Source organism: Manis pentadactyla, chromosome 2 (assembly GCF_030020395.1).
Source record: "Manis pentadactyla isolate mManPen7 chromosome 2, mManPen7.hap1, whole genome shotgun sequence".
In the NCBI taxonomy this organism is placed as follows: domain Eukaryota; kingdom Metazoa; phylum Chordata; class Mammalia; order Pholidota; family Manidae; genus Manis; species Manis pentadactyla.
The window spans coordinates 52,596,101-52,620,564 of NC_080020.1; the positions used below are offsets into that span (position 1 = coordinate 52,596,101).

The 24,464-nt window shown below is 36.8% G+C and overlaps 1 protein-coding gene across 1 annotated transcript in view; it reads left to right on the forward strand.

Annotated features, from left to right (window-relative positions):
• Positions 1 to 4,583: 4,583 nt before the first annotated feature.
• TMEM232 (transmembrane protein 232) overlaps positions 4,584 to 24,464 on the forward strand; it is a 240,137-nt gene continuing 220,256 nt past the window's right edge. The window contains exons 1-2 of the mRNA XM_036887007.2: positions 4,584 to 4,821; positions 5,544 to 5,665. The gene's annotated coding sequence lies outside the window, so the exon portion shown is untranslated. The remainder of the gene's footprint in view (positions 4,822 to 5,543; positions 5,666 to 24,464) is intronic.

A 24,464-nucleotide genomic window follows, 5' to 3' on the forward strand; every position in this document is an offset into this window, starting at 1 on the left:
TTTACATGGTCTCAGTTACCCACTGTCAACCACAGTGGGGAAGCAGATGATCCTCTTCTGACAAATCTTCTGAAGTTCAATAGCAGCCTAACTCTGTGTCACAATGTCTCTCTCATTCACCTCAGTTCATCTCATCACAAAGTGATTTTGTCATCTCACATCATCACAGGAAGGAGATGGGTAAGTACAATACAATAAGATATTTTGAAAGATCACATTCATATAACTTTTATTATGGTATGTAGTAATTGTTCTATTTTGTTATTAGTTATTGCCGTTAATCCCTTAGAGTGCCTAATTTGTAAATGAAACTTTATTATAGGTATGTACATATAGAAAAAGACAGTATATATAGGGTTTGGTACTATCCAGTTTCAGGCCTTCAGTTAGAGTCTTGGAATGTAACCCCCAAAGATAAGAGGGGACTACTGAAGTAATTTGATCTTGAGTGATAGTGGTGAATGAAGTGAATAGAACTAGAATCAGTATGTTTAAAGATTATCCTAGAAAGGGATACTAAATGGCAAGTGAAAATGTTCATGTTAAATTAAAAATACACAGTATAATTTCACTTTTGTAAAAATAATAATAAAGATAGGCACATAATAAAAGTTTATATGCCAAAATAATAAATTTATGTTACGTCTAGGTGTAGATATGCATGAGTTTTATTTTTCTACTTTGCATTTTCTTATTGTTCTAAAATAAAGAGGGCTTTGTTGTCATTTTTGTTAAGAAGAAAGATTATTTTAGAAAAAAAATCAATATAATGGATTCAATTATGGGACACAGCAATAATGATCTTTCTAGATTACTAAATCTGTTCATAGAATTTAATCTGCAGTCTCAAGCACTATCAAAGTTCTGCCATCCTATATTTCTACAAAATCTTTCTAACATAATGGTGCTGAAATGGTCTAGAGTGTATAGCTTCAAACTAGATTGAGACCTCATAAGACAGAAATTGAAACATGTAATTCTCTCTGGCATTTAAAAAGTGGCCAATATGCACTTTATAAGAATAACAGTGTGATATTTTATTAGTCAGTTTTGTAGCATAACAAATTATCCTCAAATGGAGCAGATTAAAACAACATTTATCTCATAGTTTCTGTAGTTCAAGAATTCAGGAGCAGCTTAGATGAGTGATTCTGGCCCAGGGTATCTCATGAATTTGCAGTCAAGGCTTCAACTTGGTGTGCAGTCATTTCAGATTTAACTAAGTTTGACTGGTACTGGAGGATCCATTTCTGAGATATCCAATTAACTAACTTGGAAATCATTCCTCCTTTTCTCGCTGGCTTGCTTTCAGGAGGTCTCAGTTCCTTGCCAAATGGAGCTCTCCATAGAACTTTCGAGTGTCCCTCAGGACATGACAGCTGGCTTCTTTCCCAAGCAAATGATCCAAGCGAGTAAGGAGGAAACTACCCTGTCTTTTCTGACCTAATCCCACCTCCTTATTTCTGTCACATTCTATTTTCCAGAAGTGAATCACTAAGTCCAACCCCACGCTCAAGGGGAAGGGATATAGTTCCATCTTTTAAAGGGAGGATTATCAAACAATGTGTGTTCTTATTTTTAAATCAAAGTCAAATCCTTATATAACAATTAGTGGATAGAGATAGTGTAGGCTATAAAAATTAATAATTAGGAAAAATTTCACATAATTATTAATAAAATGATATGGATTAAATTTGTGGTCTTTTCTCCTAGTAAACAGATCTGAAGTATTAGTTTTCTTTTAAAATAATCATATGATAGAAATATTTATAATCATGGAATAGTTTAATATTTTTAAAATTCCAGTCATTATTGAGTTAGATTTGAGTTGAAATATAAGTGTAGAATGGCAGACTATTTCGACAGTTTTCAAGAGTTGATACAGAATGATATGACCTAAGCAAAAGTACAGAACAAGCAGTTCATTCATTTATATTAATATTTTACTTAGAAATTCAGCTCACAGGATAAAATAAAAGTCATCTGCATTTTTTTTCAGTAATTCACTCAACAATATTTATTAAGCATTACTATGGGTACGTCACTGTATTAGGTACTGCGATGCAACCATATACCATTTTCAAGGAGGGAATTAGAAGATATTTAAAATATGTTATTTCTCATACATATTAGAATATGTATAAAAACCATACAAATCATTATGTTGGTATTATTATATATATATTCATATATATACCAATAAAAGTCTTCACAGTACATTTTAATATGCTCTAAGCCAAACCTTCCTACTTTTTCTTCAAACCTTACATTTAAACCATTTTATTCTTCACTCTCAAACTCTCCTAAAACACACACATACACACACTCTTACATTTGGGGATTTAAAGTATACTTGCATAAAATTGATACTGTAACTTTAAAAGGTTAGAATTTTTATTTCTTGAAATATTTCCTTTAATGACTTACATTTTTTTATTTGCTGAGGTCTATGTTTGTGCCTCTAAATATTCTCTTTCAAAAATATGTTATATATTTATATTTGTTGATATCCATTATTTAGTGTATAGTTTGAGTTGAGGAGCTAACTGAATTCCTTGATCCCATAATTGTGGAACATCTTTATTTTATATTCCTTTATGAAAACTGAGAAGTGTTCCTACTTTCTCATACTTCATTATTTTAACTTGGATTATAAAAGCTATAAACATATATCTCTTTCAAAAATTTTTTTTGCCATTTCACTTTGCAACAGGGGAAAATTGTTTATCTGGTTTCAGGGTCCAACATCAGTATCTTGCAGTCACAATTTGTACAATTTTGATTAATGTCTAAGTGATCTGCCGTTTGAATGGTTTACTTTGAGTGATTTAATCTTAAAGTGTAGGGGGAGTCAGGGAATATTTTGTGGGTTCTTCCTTATATAAATATGTCCTTTAGTTGTTTTCCCTGTAGAATTCATGGGTAGCTATCTTTGTATCTAAGTGCTCTGCAGAAAAAAAATTTTTTATATTATGGAAGATAATTTTTTAGCCAATTTGCTTTTTATTCCTTTGTGAGTAACCTGTTTAATAGTTTGTATTTTTAATGCTTTTAACATTTTTTTCTAGATCACTTTAAAAAACCCATCAAACTATTTTTAAATCCTGGAGTCTTTCCATATTCATTTTATTTGGAGTATAGTAAGCACTCCTGATTTGCTGTCTCTCTCTCTCTCTCTTCTTTTTTATCAAAGAAATTTTCCCTCTAGTAATTATTTACCCTTATTTGTATTTTCATTCTCTCTTTTTGGAATATATTTTATGTGGGTTGGCACTCCAAGTCTCCTTTTTAACAAACATCTTTTACTGTGTTTCTCAATTTTACTTTTGTTCTTACTCTCAACTTAGTGATCTATTAGGAAGGATGTGTTTCAGAGAAGCCTGGGACCAGGTACTGTAATTTCTGGTTTTTAAAAAACTTTATTTAAAAAAATTAATTAACTTGAAAAAGTATTGTTATTAGTTTTAGAGCAGTTTTATGTTCACAGCAAAATTAAGAGAAAAGTACAGACTTTTTTTAATATACTTCCTGTTTTTCACGCATGCATAACCCCCCCATTATCAACATATCTGACCAGAGTGTCACAACTGATGAACTTACATTGACACATTAATCCCTTAAAGTCCTTAGTGTATATTAAAGTCCTCTCTTGGTTGTACTTTCTTTTTTTTTCCTAATAATTTCTGTTTTAAATATCAAAATGTAGTAAAAAAAATTCCAAAGGACTTATTTCATGCTTATTATGAACAGAAACAATTCAGGATTTATGTATTTCAAGTTTACATCGGTTAAATTTTCTTTTGAAGTTCTTAATTTTTTAAAGGCAGTTTATTTCACCAGGACAATCCCTGCACATTAACTTTGGATTTAACCGTAATTGCTCTTCCATATAGCAAAGTATTTGTATTTATAGAATATTCGAAGTTGCTCCCCCATTGGTAGACATGGGAATTTTATAAGGATTTAAGTTAGTTCATTTTACTGGATACTATCTTTAAGAATTAGGAATTCTTTTTTATTTTGAATTCGCCCCCTTGTGGTTAGTGCATACAAAACACTCTGGATGTTTTGTTTACCCTCTATCCTAATTGCGAAGGACTTTAGCGGGTTTATATTTTCTATGTAAATATGTAAAAGGAGATTACGAACAGCAATTTGACTAAAAGACGTATGCTTTGTATAGCAAGCATGCTGTTTTTATTATTACTGTTTTTAATGTATACTGCCGGGTTAATAGAAGCTTTGGAGGAGGCACTTAGACATTGAGGGGACACTAAAGCACTGTCAAGCCACTTCTCGCTGCAGCTACTAGCCCAATATCCAAAGTATGTATACTATTTAAAATGAATCCTTCCTGTGTGCTTTATAACTGTATTTTAAAGCTGATAAAAGGCTTTTCACACAACACTGCATTTATTGGTTCCAAACTGAATACAAGGCTGTAAAGGAAGGGAAGGGAAGGTAGGATTGCATTTACAAGTCCTGATTGGCTAAGCCCGGGTCAGGAGACTCAAAAAGCACAACCTTCCGGCCCGGAGCGCAACTGGCACAGAGTCCTTAGCAACAAGTCTGGGTCCCTAGAGACCTCGGGGCAGCTGTGAGTCCGGCTTCTGCTGACTTGAGAGCTAAGCTTGTCACCACATCCACCATCCCAGGGAAACCGGGACACCCACAGACACCCACAAATGGAAGAAGCGAGCCTCCTTTCTCAGGGTTCCATAGTTCTGGCTGTTGGAAGAAGCCTCTGCTACCTGCACCCCTAGCCCACGCACCAGCCAGTTCCTCCTAAGAATCTAAGCCGTCTAGCTTAGATACACTCCTGTGAGTTGGGTAGGGAGAACAGGTGGGGGATCAACCGCCAGGTCTTTTGATAGGGAAATAGCTCTTTGCTGGGTAGACTTCAGGAGGTGGGGATCTTTCTGCTATCAAGGGGGGAATTATTTTAATTTTTTCTGCACTCAGACTCACTTATCTTTCTGCAACCCTCAAAAACCCGCGTGCGACGCTGGACAGTTTTCAACCCCTTCTCTAGTTGCTGAAATTGCATCTCCCTTTTTTTTGTACACAGATTCTTTTGGACTTGATATGAGAAAGTTAAAAAATATGAAGTGTGTGGGGAGGTTGCTGGGGGGCTTGGTAGTGGGCTGCCCTGAGGATGTGAAACTAAAGGATTTTTAAAAGGCAATTAATCCTGAGAAAAGGGTACAAGTTACCAATTAGGAAAAATGTGTAAGGAGGATAAACCATGGTAGGATTCCCTTACTTACCTTATCTAGTCAATATGTCTGAGTGGATTCTATCTTTTTGGTGGTCTTTTGTCACATTACCTTTTGCTTCTTAAGGTTATAGTCTAAATCTTGTATTGCTTAATCATGTTACCTAATCAAAGGCTTGATTTAATTTTAATATTGTCTAGTACTCAGAAATTGGTTTTTAAAGTGTACTTTTTCAAATTTTCCAACTTCATTGTAACTGGATATTAAAACAATACGCTAGAGATTAATGTTAAACACTTGTTGTTTTTAATTCTGGGTCTGTGCCAGGTTGCAGATGAATGGCTAAACACCCAGACAGCTTGCTGGAGCCATTTCAAAAGCTGAAAGATATCTCTTCAATGTGTAAACATTCTTTGTTTTGATTCCCCACATAAATCTTTAGGTTCAAGGTGAGTACCAGATTTTAATTTCAGTAAGAACTATTCTGTATGAACTTTTATGATCTTGAAGAGTAATGCTATCTTCTTATTGAACATCTGATTCTTTACCAGAATCATTCATTATCATGATTAATTTGGTGAGTGTTTCTCTCTTAAAGTCCCTTGTCTATTCAGAGCTCCTGATGAAGTGGCTTGGTCACAACAGCTTAGTAAATTGTTTGGTGCTATCAATTTGATCTTCCCAAAATGTGTCATGTGTGTGATCCCAGCAGATAGTGTTCTAAAAGTTTCTCTGGTCATATTTAGGAAAAATAACTACATCATACTGTTACACAGGGAGGTTTGCAGAGTACAGGAGAGCTGAGAAGCATTTAACTCTGAGCGATCTTACAGTATGCAAGCCTATTTAATTTGGGTTAGTGTGGTGTTTCCTGAACTTAACAACAAAAAGCTTTTTTTTTTGGTATCATTAATATACAATTACATGAGCAACACTGTGATTACTAGATTCCCCCCATTATCAAGTCCCACCACATACCCCATTATATTCACTGTCCGTCAGTGTTGTAAGATGCTATAGAATCACTACTTGTCTTCTCTGTGCTATACTGCCTTCCCTGTGTCCCCTTGCTACATTATGTGTGCAAATTGTAATGCCCCTTATTCCCTTTCTCCCTTCCTTTCCCGCAGCCCCAGTTCCTTTCCCTTTGGCAACTGTTAGTACATTCTTGGGTCCTGTGAGTCTGCAGCTGTTTTGTTCCTTCAGTTTTTGCCTTGTTCTTATGCTACACAGATGAGTGAAATCATTTGGTACTTGTCTTTCTCTGCCTTGCTTATTTCACAGAGCATAATACCCTCTAGCTCCATCCATATTGTTGCAAATCGTAGGATTTGTTTTCTTCTTATGGCTGAATAATACTCCATTGTGTATATGTACCACATCTTCTTTATTCATTCATCTACTGCTGGACACTTAGGTTGCTTCCATTTCTTGGTTATTGTAAATAGTGCTGCGATAAACATAGGGGTGCATATTTTTATATGGAGTCTTTTTAAAACTGGGCTCCTGCATTCTTAGGGTAAATTCCTAGGAGTGGAATTCCTGAGTCAAATGGTATTAACATTTTAAGTTTTTTCAGGAACTTCCATACTGCTTTCCACAATGGTTGAACTAGTTTACATTCCCACCAGCAGTGTAGGAGGGTTCCCCTTTCTCTGCATCCTCACCAGCATTTGTTTTTTATGTTGGCCATCCTAACTGGCATGAGGTGATATCTCATTGTGGTTTTAAGTTGCATTTCCCTGATAATCAGCAATGTGGAGCATCTTTTCATGTGCCTGTTGGCCATCTGAATTTCTTCTTTGGAGAATTGTCTGTTCATACCTCCACACATTTTTAAATAGAGTTATTTGCTTTTTGGATTTTGAGGGGTGTGAGTTCTTTATATATTTTGGATGGTAATCCCTTGTCAGATATGTCATTTACAAATATACTCTCCCATACTGTAGGATGCCTTTCTGTTCTGCTGATAGTGTCCTTTGCTATACAGAAGCTTTTTGTGTGATGTAGTCCCATTGGTTCATTATTTATTTTTTTTCCCTTGCCCAAGGACATGTGTTCAGGAAAAAGTTGCTCATGTTTATATTCAAGAGATTTTTGCCTATATTTTCTTCTAAGAGTTTTAATGTTTCATGACTTACATTCAGGTCTTTGAACCATCTTGAGTTTACTGGTGTGTATGGGGTTAGACAATACTCCAGTTTCATTCTCTTACATGTAGCTGCCCAGTTTTGCCAACACCAGCTTTTGAAGAGGCTGTCATTTCCCCCATTGTATATCCATGGCTCCTTTATCATACATTAATTGATCATATATGCTTGGGTTTATATCTGGGCTCTCTATTCTGTTCCACTGGTCTGTGGGTCTGTTCTTGTGCCAGGACCAAATTGTCTTGATTATTGTGGCTTTGTAGTAGAGCTTGAAGTCAGGGAGCATAATTCCCCCCTCTTTATTCTTCTTTCTCAGGATTTCTTTGTCTGTGCAGGGTCTTTTGTGGTTCCATATGAGTTTTAGAACTATTTGCTCTTGTTCATTGAAGAATGCTGTTGGTATTTCGATTGGAATTGCATTGAATCTGTAGATTGCTTTAAGCAGAATGGTCATTTTGACAATATTAATTCTTCCAATCCATGAGCATGGGATGTGTTTCCATTTATTGATATCTTCTTTAATTTCTCTCATGAGTGTCTTGCAGTTTTCAGAGTATAGGTCTTTCACTTCCTTGGTTAGGTTTATTCCTAGGTATTTTATTCTTCTTGATGCAATTGTGAATGGAATTGTTTTCCTTATTCCTCTTTCTGCTAGTTCATTGTTAGTGTATAGGAATGCAACAGATTTCTGTGTGTTAATTTTGTATCCCACAACTTTGCTGAATTCAGATATTAGATTTAGTAGTTTTGAAGTGGATTCTTTAGGGTTTTTTGTATACAATATGATGTCATCTGCCAACAGAGACAGTTTAATTTCTTCCTTGCCAATCTGGATACCTTTTATTTCTTTGTGTTGTTTGTTGTGGCTAGGACCTCCAGTTCTATGTGGAATAAAAGCGGGGAGAGTGGGCATCCTTGTCTTGTTTCCGATCTTAAAGGAAAAGCTTTCAGCTTCTCACTGTTCAGTATGATGATGTTGGCTGTGGGTTTTTCATATATGGCCTTCATTATGTTGAGGTACTTGCCCTCTATACCCATTTTGTGGAGAGTTTTTATCATGAATGGATGTTGAATTTTCTCAAATGCTTTTTCAGCATTTATGGAGATGATCATATGGTTCTTGTCCTTCTTTTTGTTGATGTGGTAATGATGATGGATTTTTGAATGTTGTACCATCCTTGCATCCCTGGGATGAATCCCACTTAATCACGATGGATGATCTTTTTAATGTATTTTTGAATTCCGTTTGCTAGTATTTTGTTGAGTATTTTTGCATCTATGTTCATCAAGGATATTGGTCTGTGATTTTCTTTTTTTATGGTGTCTTTGCCTGGTTTTGGTTGTACAGTGATGTTGGCCTTGTAAAATGAGTTTGGGAGTATTTCCTCCTCTTTGAATTTTGGAAAACTTTAAGGAGGATGGGTATGAGGTCTTCACTAAATGTATGATAAAATTCAGCAGTGAAACTATCTGGTCCAGGAGATTTGTTCTTAGGTAGTTTTTTTTATTACCAATTCAATTTCCTTGCTATTAGTTGGTCTGTTCAGATTTTCTGTTTCTTTCTGGGTCAGCCTTGGAAGGTTGTATTTTTCTAGAAAGTGGTCCATTTCTTAAGGTTATCCAGTTTTTTAGCATATAATTTTTCATAGTATTCTCACATAATTCTTTGTATTTCTCTGGTGTCCGTAGTGATTTTTACTTTTCATTTCTGATTCTGTATGTTTGTAGACTCTCTTTTTTTCTTGACAAGTCTGGCTACAGGTTTATCTACTTTGTTTATTTTCTTGAAGAACCAGCTCCTACTTTCACTGATTCTTTCTATTGTTTTATTCTTCTCGATTTCATTTATTTCTGCTCTAATCTTTATTATGTCCCTCCTTCTAGTGATTTTGTGCATTTGCTCTTCTTTTTTTAGTTTTGTTAATTGTGAGTTTAAACTTTTATTTGGGATTGTTCTTTACTGAGATGGCCTGTATTGCAACATACTACCCCTTAGCAGAGCCTTTGCTGTGTCCCACAGATTTTGCAGTGTTGAATTATTATTGTAATATATTACTTGATCTCTGTTTTTATTTGGTTATTGATCCATTGACTACTTAGGAACATGTTATTAAGCCTCCATGTGTTTGTGGGATTTTTCCTTTTTTCGTGTAATTTATTTCTAGTTTCATACATTTGTGATCTGTGAAGCTAGTTGGTATAATTTCAATCTTTTTTAATTTACTGAGGGTCTTTTTGTGTCCTAGTATATAATTGATTCTTGAAAATGTTCCATGTGCACTTGAGAAGAATGTGTATCCTGTTGCTTTTGGATGGAGTGTTCTGTAGATGTCCATTAGGTGCAACTGTTCTAATACATTGTTCAGTGCTTTTGTGTCCTTACTTATTTTCTGTCTTCTTGATCTGTCCTTTGGAGTCAGTGGTGTGTCGAAGTCTTCTAAAATGAATGCACTACATTCTAATTCCCCCTTTAATTCTGTTAGTATTTGTTTTACATATGAAGGTGATCCTGTGTTGGGGGCATAGATATTTATAATAGTTATATCCTCTTGTTGGACTGACCCCTTTATCATTATATAATGTCCTTCTTTGTCTCTTGTTACTTTCTTTGTTTTGAAGTCTTTTTTGTCTGATCCAAGTATTGCAACTCCTGCTTTCTTCTCCCTATTAGTTGCATGAAATATCTTTTTCCATCCCTTTACTTTCTGTCTGTGTATATTTTGGGGTTTGAAGTGAGTTTCTTGTAGTCAGTATATAGACAGGTCTTGTTTTTTTATCCATTCAGTGACTCTATGTCTTTTGATTGGTGCATTCAGACCATTTACATTTAGGGTGATTATCAACAGGTATGTACTTTTTGCTATTGCAGGCTTTAGATTCATGTTTACCAAAGGTTCAAGAATAATTCTCTTAATATCTAATAGTCTAATTTAACTCACTTAGGATGCAATTACAAACACAACCTAAAAGTTCTTTTTCTTTATCCTCCTTTTTCTTCCTTCTCCATTCTTTACATATTAGGTATCATAGTCTGTACTCTTTGTGTATCCCTTGTTGACTTTGGGGTAGTTGATTTGATTTTGCATCTGTTTAGTAATTAATTGTTCTACTTTGTTGTGGTTTTATTTCCCCTGGTGACAGCTATTTAGCCTTAGGAATAATTCCATCTATAGCAGACCCTCCAAAATGCACTGTAGAGGTGGTTTGTGGGAGGCAAATTCTCTCATCTTTTGTTTATCTGAAAATTGTTTAATCCCTCCTTCAAATTTAAATGATAATCTTTCTGAGTAGAGTATTCTTGTTTCGAGGCCCTTCTGTTTTATTGCATTAAATGTATCATGCCACTCCCTTCTGGCCTGTAAGGTTTCTGTTGAGAAATCTGATGCTAACCTGATGGGTTTTCCTTTGTATGTGATCTTTTTTCTCTGTCTAGCTGCTTTTAAAAATCTGTCTTTATCTTTGATCTTTGCCATTTTAGTTATTATATGTCTTGATGTTGTCTTCCTTGGGTCCCTTGTGTTGGGAGATCTGTGCACCTCCATGGCCTAAGAGACGATCTCCTTCCCCAGACTGGGGAAGTTTTCAGCAATTACCTCCTCAATGACGCTTTCTATCCCTTCTTCTCTCTGTTCTTCTTCTGGTACCCATATAATGAGAATATTGTTCTGTTTGGATTAGTCACACAGTTCTCTCAATATTTTTTCATTCTTAGGAATCCTTTTTTCTCTCTCTGAACAACAAAAAGCTTTCAGGAGGTAAGTACATCTCAATAATCTGTATTGTACAAACCACATTTTGGGAATTATTGGTCTAAGCTTAATACTGTGCTCTTTATTTTTGTTTATATTTCTGTAAAACTGTATGGATTCGTTTATTTAAAATACAAAGCTATCTTTTTTTTGTAGCAAACATGATGTATTATATAGAAAATGCTGATAAATACCCTGACTAACTGTTAGAAATAATAAAAAAGTTTAACAGGTTTGCATATACAAGATCAATAAACAAAAATCAGATTTATTTCTATGCAGTAGTAATAAACAAACTGAAAAGGAAATAAATTAAGAAAAAGCCCATTTGCAATAGCATAAAAAGAATAAAATACTTAGGAATACATTTAACAAAATAAGTATAAAACTTATACTCTGAAAAATCACAAAACATCCTTGAAGGAGATTAAAGAAGACCTAAATAAATGGGAAGACACTATGCTTTTGGACAAGAATACCTAATATTGATAAGCTGGCAGTGCATCCCAAATTGATCCACAAATTCATTCAATACAGTTCCTACTGAGATCCTGGAACATATGCAACAACTTTGAAAGAGAAATACAAAGTTGGAAGACTCATATTTCTCAATTTCAAAAATTACTGTTAATGCCGGGGTTCTTGTTCACAGAGCCAAAGAATGAGCTTCACAAACACTCAAGGTAGGAGGGCAAGATAGAGGCTTTTATTTAGAGATAAAGTGAGAGGACAGAGCTCCCGGCTTATGCCAGGAGGGGACAAGAGAGTCCATGGTTGGCTCTTTGCCTAGGGGTTTTATGCGCGGTTGAGGATTTTCAGGAATGGGGATAAAGGGCAAGGGGTGCAGACTTGTTGAGCGGTCCCAGAATGCTCATTTTTGATGAGTAACAGAAGAAGTTTGCTGCTCTGATTCTTTCTCAGGATAGCAATTTCCCTCTGGGAGCATGTCAATTAAGACTGCCTGCCCTGTCCCCAAGGTGGGCTGGGTTGTTACCTGTTTGCTAAAGTGTGTTAAGAATCTTACTTCTTAACTTCTTGGGCTGTTTATAGTTGGGCTTGCTTACTAAATTAGTCTTTTTCATAGGTTGCAGATTACTTGATTAGGGTAAGAGAAAGAAATACAGCACATAGGTACAGTTAAAAACAAGCTGCGCCTTTTCGCAGGCTAAGGTAAATTTTACAGTGTCATGATTTAATTGATACAGTGAGGACATGGGTTATGCTGAGACATTTCTCTTTATCTGCAGAACACTCAACATTCCAGGCCAAGTTGCTCCTGGCCTTTTGAGCTTTAACTGATCTCAGTGAAGATGTCTATATTCCTAGTCTGTTTCTTTACCCTGGAGAATTAGTGTGACTCTGACTTTGTGTAATGCTTAACACAGAGTTTTGATAGGGACTTCTTTGCACATTGTTACATTGTTCTGACTGTAATTATCTTGCTCTGCTTTTTCTCTGGAGGCCCTCACCCTACTCTGCGTAAGTTCACAGTCCCTATCTCATTGCTAAGCTGCAGTAATCAAAACAGCATAATACTGGCATGAAGATAGATAGATAGGTCAATGCAGTAGAATTGAGAATCTAGAAATAAATCCTCAAGTTTACAGTAAATTGATTTTTGACAAAGTACTAAATCCAATGGGAGAAAGAAAAATCTTTCCAACAAATGGTTCTGGGACAACTGGATATCCACATGCAATAGAATGAAATTGTAACCTTACCTCACACCATATACAAAAATTAGGAACAAATACTTAAATATAAGAGCTAAAATTATGAAACCCTTAGAAAAAAAATATAGGCAAAGATCTTTGTGACATTGATTTAGGCAATGGTTTCTTAGATATGACAACAAAAGCACATACAACCAAATTGTGCATATTAATATACTGAGGACATAGATTTTTCTTACTACTGCCAAGTTTATCCAACTACATTGGTACCCTAAGAATAGCCAACTAGTGCTTAGTATCCTTAAAACCTGTGGGCTTCCTTTGCTCAGCCATGGTTAATCTTATCCCAACACATAGCAGCAGTAGAGAACTGTTTCATCAGGTTCAGTACTAAGGTTTTTTATCAGATATCACCTTAGAAAATTTATCAATACAATTTTCAGCAGAATTCTTTTTTGTGTAGATACTCAGATATTTTTCACCATGAAGCTTCTTAAATTTCTATAACCAATCTTTTGAATATTGATACTTATGTTCAACATTCATTTCTTCACTGTCTATTCTAGTTTAGTGAATCACAAATCAGTCATTTTCCCTATTTGGAAAGTTTAGCATCATTTCATATGTTTATTGATTATTTGCACTTACTCTGCATAGTCTTGTTTTGTTTTTGGCCCTCTCAATCCAAAATTTGTCTTTCTTCAGTTTAGGAGATTTTCTTTCATTACTTATTTAACACCAGTTCTCCTCTAATGATCTCTTTGCTCTGACAAGAATGATCTAAAGATTTTGATTTATGCTTGTTTTAAAATACAATAAGAACAATTAAAGGCCACCATAGTATTAATGGTTTTTGGCTGAAACAATTCTATTATGTTGAGTACTTTCAAAGTTTAAGTATTTTACTCATTAGGTAAAGATATTTACATTCTTTAACTCAAGACCAAAATAGACAAAGAATTCTGTTAAGAGACTGTTGTAAATTATATCTTATTCATAATTTAATTTAAATATTACTATTCTCTAGAACTTTTGCTAAACATTTATAGAATGTCATACTGATTAAATGTTTTTCTTGAGCAGTTTTTCCCTCTAAAATCACCTGGAATCCTATCATGAAATTCAGTATCTTAAAATGTAATAATGTCAGTTTATAGGTCAGTCTATTTTCTCTGTAACTTCTTAAGAGAAGGGGCCATATTTTAATTATCTTGTGTATCTAACATAGGAATCTCAAACATCATTGGCACTTTTATTTTTGTGAAAACTGGATGAAATTGAGTTTACTAAATGACAACCACTTAAAATGAAAAGTTTTGGGTACTGTTAAAAACATTCCTTTATTTCTACTTTAATGTGAAAGTGTGTGTGTATGTGTGTGTGTGCATACTTTTATTTCATATTGTATGTATGTTGCAAATAAGTAAAAGTACTGACACACAACATAAATCCAATAAAAGAATTCATGAACCCTTTAGCAATTTCTTCACAAACCATTCATCACATTAGTAGTTTGCATCAAAGCCAAATGGCTTCCTATGGCGAGTGTCAACTTAAATAAAGAGGTAAACTGGGGCAAACGTCAATAACCTGAAGTTGAGTTATCCAGGAATAGCAGATAAATTGCTATTTAGAAATACAAACTGAAGCAAGGTACAGGTGTGTCTGTCTCAGGTTTGGGACAAGCTGTACTTATAGGCAAGGAGTGCAAAGAAATGAGAAGTCCAACCAGAGATCAAGCAGTAAGTTCACTGGCTTGAGGATGAGGAGTGATTCATGGCAGATGTTTTGGTCAGGAGATCAGTTTTGGTTTTGCTTAAGTTAGACATTTACTGGCAATCAGTCTCTCAGTCCTTAAGTTTCATTTTCTTGATGGCACATGTATGAGATTTTCTGTTCCACATTCTCTGGTCCCATTTTAGATTGAAGTCTTTTCAGAGTAAGAGATTTAACATATTTAACTAAATCAAAATAATACTTTTTTGTTTGAGTATCACCTCATTGTAATTCTCTTAAATATATGTATAAGTAAGTGATTGATTAGAGATAAATGGGAATAGTTCCTGTTTAAACTTTAACGGCACTTTTTAGTTCATTTTTAGCATTGAGGCTTTCTAAATCCTCTGCAAATACTTTAACACTTCAGTTTTCAGTATTTTGAATATTATTATTTCTGGGGAAAAAGCCAATTATTTTATTAACTACCACAAAGTTAAAATAACATGTAGTAGTTATGAATCATGGTTGATGGACTTATATGTGCAAGAAATATTTCTGTACTTTCTTTAAATTGACTATACTGCAAGCCCCTTTTCTGCCTGATTGCTTGGACATTCAGTCTTTGTTTTTATTATGTCTGCCCTTGCCCTGTTGTTATACAAAGGTCAGGTGTGTATTTACCAACACAAGGAGGGTCACCAAAGGGAATTGGATGAGGTCTCCAAAGGGAATTGGGTGAGTTGTCACATCTACATGGTTCCCTCTGTTTTGCCACACCTCTTCTGGGTCACAGGTAGGCCGGGACGGAGGGGAGGAACATTTCTATGTCTCTGCTATGGAGTCCACTCTCTCAAGATGTGGTGCCTAGACATTTCTGTGGTACTGTCACATCCAGCAGATGCTGCAACATCAGAGGAGAGAGCTCTGAATGACCTCTGTAACCTTCCAGTTTCAGGAAACATCTCTCTCTCCACAACCCCAGAAGTTTTGTTCCCTCCCTACAGGGCACCTCTTTTCAACGGGCTTAATTTTTTGTTTTGTTTTAATTTGTAAATAATTAGCTATTTAGATTTTTAACAGCGACTTAAGGCAGTTTTAGCTTTCTGCCTTGGAGAAATTCATATAGGAAAGGAAGAAAGCCTGTGTGTATATTTGTGTATGTGTGTATCCTTCTCAAAATAGAGAGGTACAAATCAAAAGGGAGATTTCTTCAAAAAATATATAAAGCCTTCATAATTAAGAGGCATCAATAATACCCCATCACCCATATTTCTCTTTTACAAACTAAACATTTTTAATCTTTTAACTGTTTCCAAAATAGACATGGTTTTATACTGACTTACATTTCAAATTTTCTAAAATAGTCCAATTGGTATTTTTTAATGTAAATTTAGGACCCCAAAATGAGTGAGCATAATTTAACTTTGTAATGGCAAATAAAATAATTAGCTATTTAAAAAAAACTAGGAGCGATTCAAGATGGTGGCGTGAGAGGTGACAGAGAGCTCCTCCCAAAACCACATATATCAGAAATATATAGTTAATACAACTAATCCTGAAAGAGCAACAGGAAAGAGGGCTGCACCAGATTGCATACACCTGGAGAACAGAGCAGACCTCACAGGGTAACATACCAAAGCCCTGATCTGGCAGGACCCAAGCCCTTCTGCAATCCCAGCTCAATGGTGGGAGGAAGACAAATGGAGCGGGGAGGGGGTGGAAGCCTAGGACTGCTGAACAACCAGCCCTGGAGACCTGCTATGGGAGCACAAGCCTACATAGCAAGGTGCTCTGGAGATTAGTGGGCTTGAAAAGCTAAGACAGGTGGAATGCTTGGGGAGACTGAGATTCCAGCTGTTTGTGGAGGACAGGGATCCACATCTGACTGCTCTGGGACAAAGGAAAGGTGGGTGGTCTGAGAGGCCTCCTAGCAGTGAGAGGGCTGCTGAAGGGGCTGGATTTGCATGAAACTTGCTGCAGGGGAGAAGGGATAGGTGGACAAGCTTGTATGGATACACTCTGCCCAGCAGGTTGGTAACTTACAGGAGCTTCAGGTGCTCCATCCCCCTGGCTGCCAACTCAGCTCGAAGGCCCATCACTGTGATATGCAGCTTGCTGTGCCTTCCTCCTGGCCTGCCTGCACCAGTTTGCAATCAGCAGTCCCTGTCCTGGCATCAGGCCAGCCAGTGGGAGGTCCCACCTACAGCAGATACAGATGCAAAGCACAGAGGCTTATACCTGTGTGCTAGCCCACTGGTTCTGACAGTGGGGACAGGCACTGCAGCTGGGAAGCAGGAAAGAGCTCTTTCAGCCCCCAGGCACCAATACCACTCCCATGCGCCTCCCAACATCACTCCAGGGGCTGAGCAGCTCCAGAGAGTAGAGCTTCTGGGCACCAGAGGGCGCCACACACAAACATGAAACATCAAAGGAACTTGGTTCAAAGAAAAATCTCACAAATGCCAGAAAAAGGGCCAAATGAAAGTGAACTCACCAATCTTTCTGAAAGAGAGCTCAAAATAAAAATCAAACATGCCCATGGAGGTACAGAAAAATATTCAAGAACTAAGGGATGAATTTAGGACATAGATTCAATCATTAAGAAATTCTGTATCTGAAATGAAACATACAATGGAGGGATTTAAATGTAGATTAGATGTAGTAGAAGAGACGGTAAATTAGAAATAGAGATGGTAAAATAGAAATTAGAGAAGAGGAATACAAAGAAGCTGAGGCACAGAGAGAAAAAAGGATCTCTAATAATGAAAGAATATTGGGAGAACTGTATGACCTATCCAAATAGAAAAATATTCAGATTATAAGAGTACTAGAAGAAGAGAAAAAAGGATAGGAAGTGTCTTTGAGGAGGTAATTGCTGAAAACTTCCACTGTCTGGGGAAGGAGAATGTCTCTCAGGCGATCTCCCAGCACAGGGGACCAAAGGCAGACAACACCAAGACATATAATAATTAAAATGGCAAAGATCAAGGATAAAGAAAGACTTTTAAAAGCAGCTAGAGAGAGAGCAAAAAGATCACATACAAAGGAAAATCCAACAGTCTATCATCAAACTTCTAAACAGAAATCTTACAGGCCAGAATAGAGTGGCATGGTATATTTAATGCAATGAAACAGAAGGGCCTCAAACCAAGGATACTCTACCCAGCAAGGTTATCATTTAAATTTAAAGGAGGGATTAAATAATTTCCAGAGAAGCAAAAGATGAGAGAATTTACCTCCCACAAACCACCTCTACAGTGCATTTTGGAGGGTCTGCTATAGATGGAATTATTCCTAAGGCTAAATAGCTGTCACCAGGGGAAATAAAACCACAACAAAGTAGAACAATTAATTACTAAACAGATGCAAAATCAAATCAACTACCCCAAAGTCAACAAGGGATACACAAAGAGTACAGACTATGATACCTAATATGTAAAGAATGGAGAAGGAAGAAAAAGGAGGATAAAGAAAAAGAACTTTTAGGTTGTGTTTGTAATTGCATCCTAAGTGAGTTAAATTAGACTATTAGATATTAAGAGAATTATTCTTGAACCTTTGGTAAACATGAATCTAAAGCCTGCAATAGCAAAAAGTACATACCTGTTGATAATCACCCTAAATGTAAATGGTCTGAATGCACCAATCAAAAGACATAGAGTCACTGAATGGATAAAAAAACAAGACCTGTCTATATACTGACTACAAGAAACTCACTTCAAACCCCAAAATATACACAGACAGAAAGTAAAGGGATGGAAAAAGATATTTCATGCAACTAATAGGGAGAAGAAAGCAGGAGTTGCAATACTTGGATCAGACAAAAAAGACTTCAAAACAAAGAAAGTAACAAGAGACAAAGAAGGACATTATATAATGATAAAGGGGTCAGTCCAACAAGAGGATATAACTATTATAAATATCTATGCCCCCAACACAGGATCACCTTCATATGTAAAACAAATACTAACAGAATTAAAGGGGGAATTAGAATGTAGTGCATTCATTTTAGAAGACTTCGACACACCACTGACTCCAAAGGACAGATCAAGAAGACAGAAAATAAGTAAGGACACAAAAGCACTGAACAATGTATTAGAACAGTTGCACCTAACGGACATCTACAGAACACTCCATCCAAAAGCAACAGGATACACATTCTTCTCAAGTGCACATGGAACATTTTCAAGAATCAATTATATACTAGGACACAAAAAGACCCTCAGTAAATTAAAAAAGATTGAAATTATACCAACTAGCTTCACAGATCACAAATGTATGAAACTAGAAATAAATTACACGAAAAAAGGAAAAATCCCACAAACACATGGAGGCTTAATAACATGTTCCTAAGTAGTCAATGGATCAATAACCAAATAAAAACAGAGATCAAGTAATATATTACAATAATAATTCAACACTGCAAAATCTGTGGGACACAGCAAAGGCTCTGCTAAGGGGTAGTATGTTGCAATACAGGCCATCTCAGTAAAGAACAATCCCAAATAAAAGTTTAAACTCACAATTAACAAAACTAAAAAAAGAAGAGCAAATGCACAAAATCACTAGAAGGAGGGACATAATAAAGATTAGAGCAGAAATAAATGAAATCGAGAAGAATAAAACAATAGAAAGAATCAGCGAAAGTAGGAGCTGGTTCTTCAAGAAAATAAACAAAGTAGATAAACCTGTAGCCAGACTTGTCAAGAAAAAAAGAGAGTCTACAAACATACAGAATCAGAAATGGAAAGTAAAAATCACTACGGACACCAGAGAAATACAAAGAATTATGTGAGAATACTATGAAAAATTATATGCTAAAAAACTGGATAACCTTAAGAAATGGACCACTTTCTAGAAAAATACAACCTTCCAAGGCTGACCCAGAAAGAAACAGAAAATCTGAACAGACCAACTAATAGCAAGGAAATTGAATTGGTAATAAAAAAAACTACCTAAGAACAAAGCTCCTGGACAAGATGGCTTCACTGCTGAATTTTATCACCACTGAGCATTTAGTGAAGACACAATACCCATTGTCCTTAAAGTTTTCTGAAAAGTAGAAGATGAGGGAATACTTCCAAACTCATTCAATATGACCAGCATCACTCTAATACCAAAACCAGGCAAAGACACCACAAAAAAAGAAAATTACAGACCAATATCCCTGATGAACATAGATGCAAAAATACTCAACAAAATATTAGCAAACTGAATTCAAAACTACATAAAAAAGATCATCCTTCATGATCAAGTAGGATTCATTCCAGGGATGCAAGGATGGTGCAACTTTCGAAAATCCATCAACATCATCCACCACATCAACAAAAAGAAAGACAAAAATCACATGATCATCTCCACAGATGCTGAAAAAGCATACAACAAAAATTCAACATTCATTCATGATAAAAACTATCTGCAAAATGGGTGTAGAGGGCAAGTACTTTAACATAATAAAGGCCATATATGACAAACCCACATCCAGCATCATACTTAACAGCGAGAAGCTGAAAGCTTTACCTTAAAGATCAGAAACAAGACAAGGATGCCCACTCTCCCCACTTTTACTCAACATAGTGCTGGATGTCTTCACCACAGCAATCAGACAACACACAGAAATAAAGGGCATCCAGATTGTCCAAGGAAGAAGTTAAACTGTCTCTGTTTGCAGATGACATGATATTGTACATAAAAAAAAAACCTTAAAAATCTACTCCAAAACTACTAAATCTAATATCTGAATTCAGCAAAGTTGCAGAATACAAAATTAATACACAGAAATCTGTTGCATTACTATACACTAACTATGAACTAGCAGAAAGAAATCAGGAAAACAATTCCATTCACAATCACATCAAAAAAGAAAAAAATATGAGAAAGAGAGCCAAGATAGTGGTGTGAGTAGTTCAGCGGAAATCTCCTCCCAAAAACATATATTTTTGAAAATACAACAAATACAGCTATTCCTAAAAGAGACACCAGTGGATACAGTACATCAGCCAGGCTACATCTACATCTGCAAGAACTCAGCATCACATGAAGGGGGTAAGATACAAGGCACAGCCCAGCGGGACCCAAATGCCCCCCTACCCCAGACCTCCATTGGAAGAAAGGAGTCAGAGCATGGAGGGGGTGAAAGTCAGGACTGCTAAACAACTAGCTCTAGAAATCTGCACCAGGTGCACAGACACACAGTGCATGGGGTGCTGGATATTAGAGAAATGGAAAAGCAAAACCTGGGAGTGGGTCTCTGCAACCGGCGCCCTGAGACAAAAGAAAAATGAGTGCTTTTTGCAAGTCTTAAAGGGAAAGGGACCCCACAGCTGGAGGAAGTCATCCCAGCACACAGAGCCTAGCACCTGGGAATCCTGGGGAACTCTAGGCTACCCAACCCCTTGGGTGGCAGCGCAGCTCTGAAGCCCTTCACGGTGATAAACAGCCTGCCAGTCATTCCCCAAACTGGCACAGACCCAGAAACACTGACCCAGTAGTGGGAGAGCAGCAGCGCGCAAGGGGTGGCAGCACCAGAGGGGCCCGGGAGCAGCTCACATGAGTCTGCAGCAGCGGTGGCCGAGTGGCCCAAGGCCTGCTCATGTGAGCCAGTGGGGTTGGCGACAGAGTGGCCCATGCGAGCCTGCGGCAGCAGTGACTGAGTGGCCTGGGAGCGGCCCACACTCGCTGGTGGAAGCACCAGAGGGGCCCAAGTGCAGCCTGCACATTCCAGTGATGGTAGCAAAGGAGCAGCCCAGGAGCAGCTGCACCCCCAGCAGCCACCCCGAATCTCAGCCTGGCACACAGCCACCTGGGCCAGACCTAAAGGCTGTTGCCGGCACACAGCTGCCCAGCAGGGGCGCCGCTTTTGCAGGAGAGCACACCCGGTGTGCCTGCCACTCCCCGCAGAGCTCTGTGCTACTCTGACAGAGACCGCACTCACAGCAGCTTAAGGGATTAACCTGGAGGCTGCTCCAGAAGTGCGGGTAACTGACACAGACAGCGGAGAAGGGCAAGGTGACCAGCAAGCAGGAAAAGACTTTATTCTCCCAGCTGACACACACGCTACCTGCCTACAGCTACCTCTATCACCATGAAAAGGCAGAAGAATTTAGTCCAGTCCAAAATAGTCCAGACAATCCCTGAGAGAGGGCCTGGGAAGATAGACCTAACCAATCTCCCAAAAACAAATTCAAAATAAAGGTCATAACCATGCTGATAGATCTGCAGAGAAATATGCAAGAGCTAAAGGAGCAAGTACAGAGGGAGGATACAAAAATAAAGCAATCTCTGGAAGGACTTAAGAGCAGACTGGATGAGGTGCAAAAGGCTGTTAATGGAATAGAAATCAGAGAACAGGAAAACAGAGAAGCTGATGCAGAGAGAGACAAAAGGATCTCCAGGAATGAAAAGAATATAAAGAGAAATGTGTGACCAATCCAAACGGAACAATATTCACATTATAGGGGTACCAGAAGAACAAGAGAGAGAAAAAGAGATAGAAAGTGTCTTTGAAGAAATAATTGCTGAAAACTTCCCCAAACTGGGGGAGGAAATAATCGCTCAGACCATGGAAGCACACAGAACTCCCAACAGAAGGGACCCAAGGAGGACAACACCAGGACACATAATAATTAAAATGGCAAAGATCAAGGACAAGGACAGAGTACTAAAGGCAGCCAGAGAGAGAAAAAAGGACATCTACAAATTAAAACCATCAGGCTATCATCAGATTTCTCAACAGAAACCTTACAGGCCAGAAGAGAATGGCATGAACTTAATGCAATGAACAGAAAGGCCTTGAACCAAGAATACTGTATCCAGCACGATTATCATTTAAATATGAAGGAGAGATTAAACAATTCCCAGACAAGCAAAAGTTGAGGGAATTTGCCTCCCACAAACCACCTCTACAGGGTATTTTAGAAGGACTGCTCTAGATGGGAGCACTCCTAAGGCTAAATAGATGTCAACAGAGAAAATAAAATCACAGCAAAGAAAGCAGACCAACCAAATACTAACTAAAGGCAAAAAATAAAATCAACTACCCACAAAAGCAGTCAAAAGAAACACAAAAGAGCACAGAACAAAACACCCAACATATGAAGAATGGAGGAGGAAGAATAAGAAGGGAGAGAAATAAAGAATCATCAGACAGTGTTTATAATAGCTCAACAAGTGAGTTAAGTTAGACAGTAAGATAGTAAAGAAGCTAACCTTGAACCTGTGGTACCACGGACCTAAAGCCTGTAATGGGAAGAAGTACATATCTCTCAATAATCACCCTAAATGTAAATGAACTGAATGCGCCAATCAAAAGACACAGAGTAATAGAATGGTTAAAAAAGCAAAACCCATCTATATGCTGTTTACAAGAGACTCACCTCAAACCCAAAGGCATGCACAGATTAAAAGTCAAGGGATGGAAAAACATATTTCAGGCAAACAACAGGGAGAGAAAAGCAGGTGTTGCAGTGCTAGTATCAGACAAAATAGACTTCAAAACAAAGAAAATCACAAGAGATAAGGAAGGACATTACATAATGATAAAGGGGTCAGTCCAACAAGAGGATATAACCATTATAAATATATATGCACCCAATACAGGAGCACCAACATATGTGAAACAAATACTAACAGAAATAAAGGAGGAAATAGAATGCAATGCATTCATTTTGGGAGACTTGAACACACAACTCACTCCAAAGGACAGATCCACCAGACAGAAAATAAGTAAGGACACAGAGACACTGAACAACACACTAGAACTGATGGACCTAATAGACATCTACAGAACTCTACATCCAAAAGCAATAGGATACACATTCTTCTCAAGTGCACATGGAACATTCTCCAGAATAGACCACATACTAGGTCACAAAAAGAGCCTCAGTAAATTCAAAAAGATTGAAATTCTACCAACCAACTTTTCAGACCATAAAGGTATAAAACTAGAAATAAATTGTACAAAGAAAGCAAAAAGGCTTGCAAACACATGGAGGCTTAACAACATGCTCCTAAATAATCAATGGATCAATGACCAAATTAAAATAGGGATCAAGTAATATATGGAGACAAATGAAAGCAACAGCAAAAGGCCCCAACTTTTGTGGGACACAGCCAAGGCAGTTATAAGAGGAGCGTATATAGCAATCCAGGCATATTTAAAGAAGGAAGAACAATCCCAAATGAATAGTCTAAAGTCACAGTTATTGAAACTGGAAAAAGAAGAACAAATGAGGACCAAAGTGAGCAGAAGGATATGTATAATAAAGATCAGAAAAGAAATAAAGAAAATTGAGAAGAATAAAACAATAGAAAAAATCAATGAAACAAGAGCAGGTCCTTTGAGAAAATAAACAAAATAAGTAAACCCTTAGCCAGACTTATTAAGAGAAAAAAGAGAATCTACACACATAAACAGAATCAGAAAATAGAAAGGAATAATCATGACAGACCCCACAGAAATACAAAGAAATATTAGAGAACCCTATAAAATGTATATGCTAACAATCTGTATAACCTAGAAGAAATGGACAACTTTCTAGAAAAATACAACCTTCCAAGACTGATCAAGGAAGAAACAGCAAATCTAAACAGACCAATTACCAACAATGAAATTTAATCAGTAATCAAAAAACTACCCAAGAACAAAACTCCTGGAAAAGATGGATTCACTGCTTAATTTTATCAGACATTTAGAGAAGACATAAGACCTATTCTCCTTAAAGTTTTCCAAAAAATATAGGGGGAGGGAATACTTCTAAACTCATTCTATGAGGCCAGCATCACTCTAATACCAAAACCAGGCAAAGACCCCACAAAAAGAAAATTACAGACCAATATCCCCGATGAACAGTGATGCAAAAATACTCAAAAAAATCTAACAAACCAAATTCAAAAATACATCAGGAGGATCGTACACCATGATCAAGTGTGATTCATCTCAGGGATGCTAGGATGGTA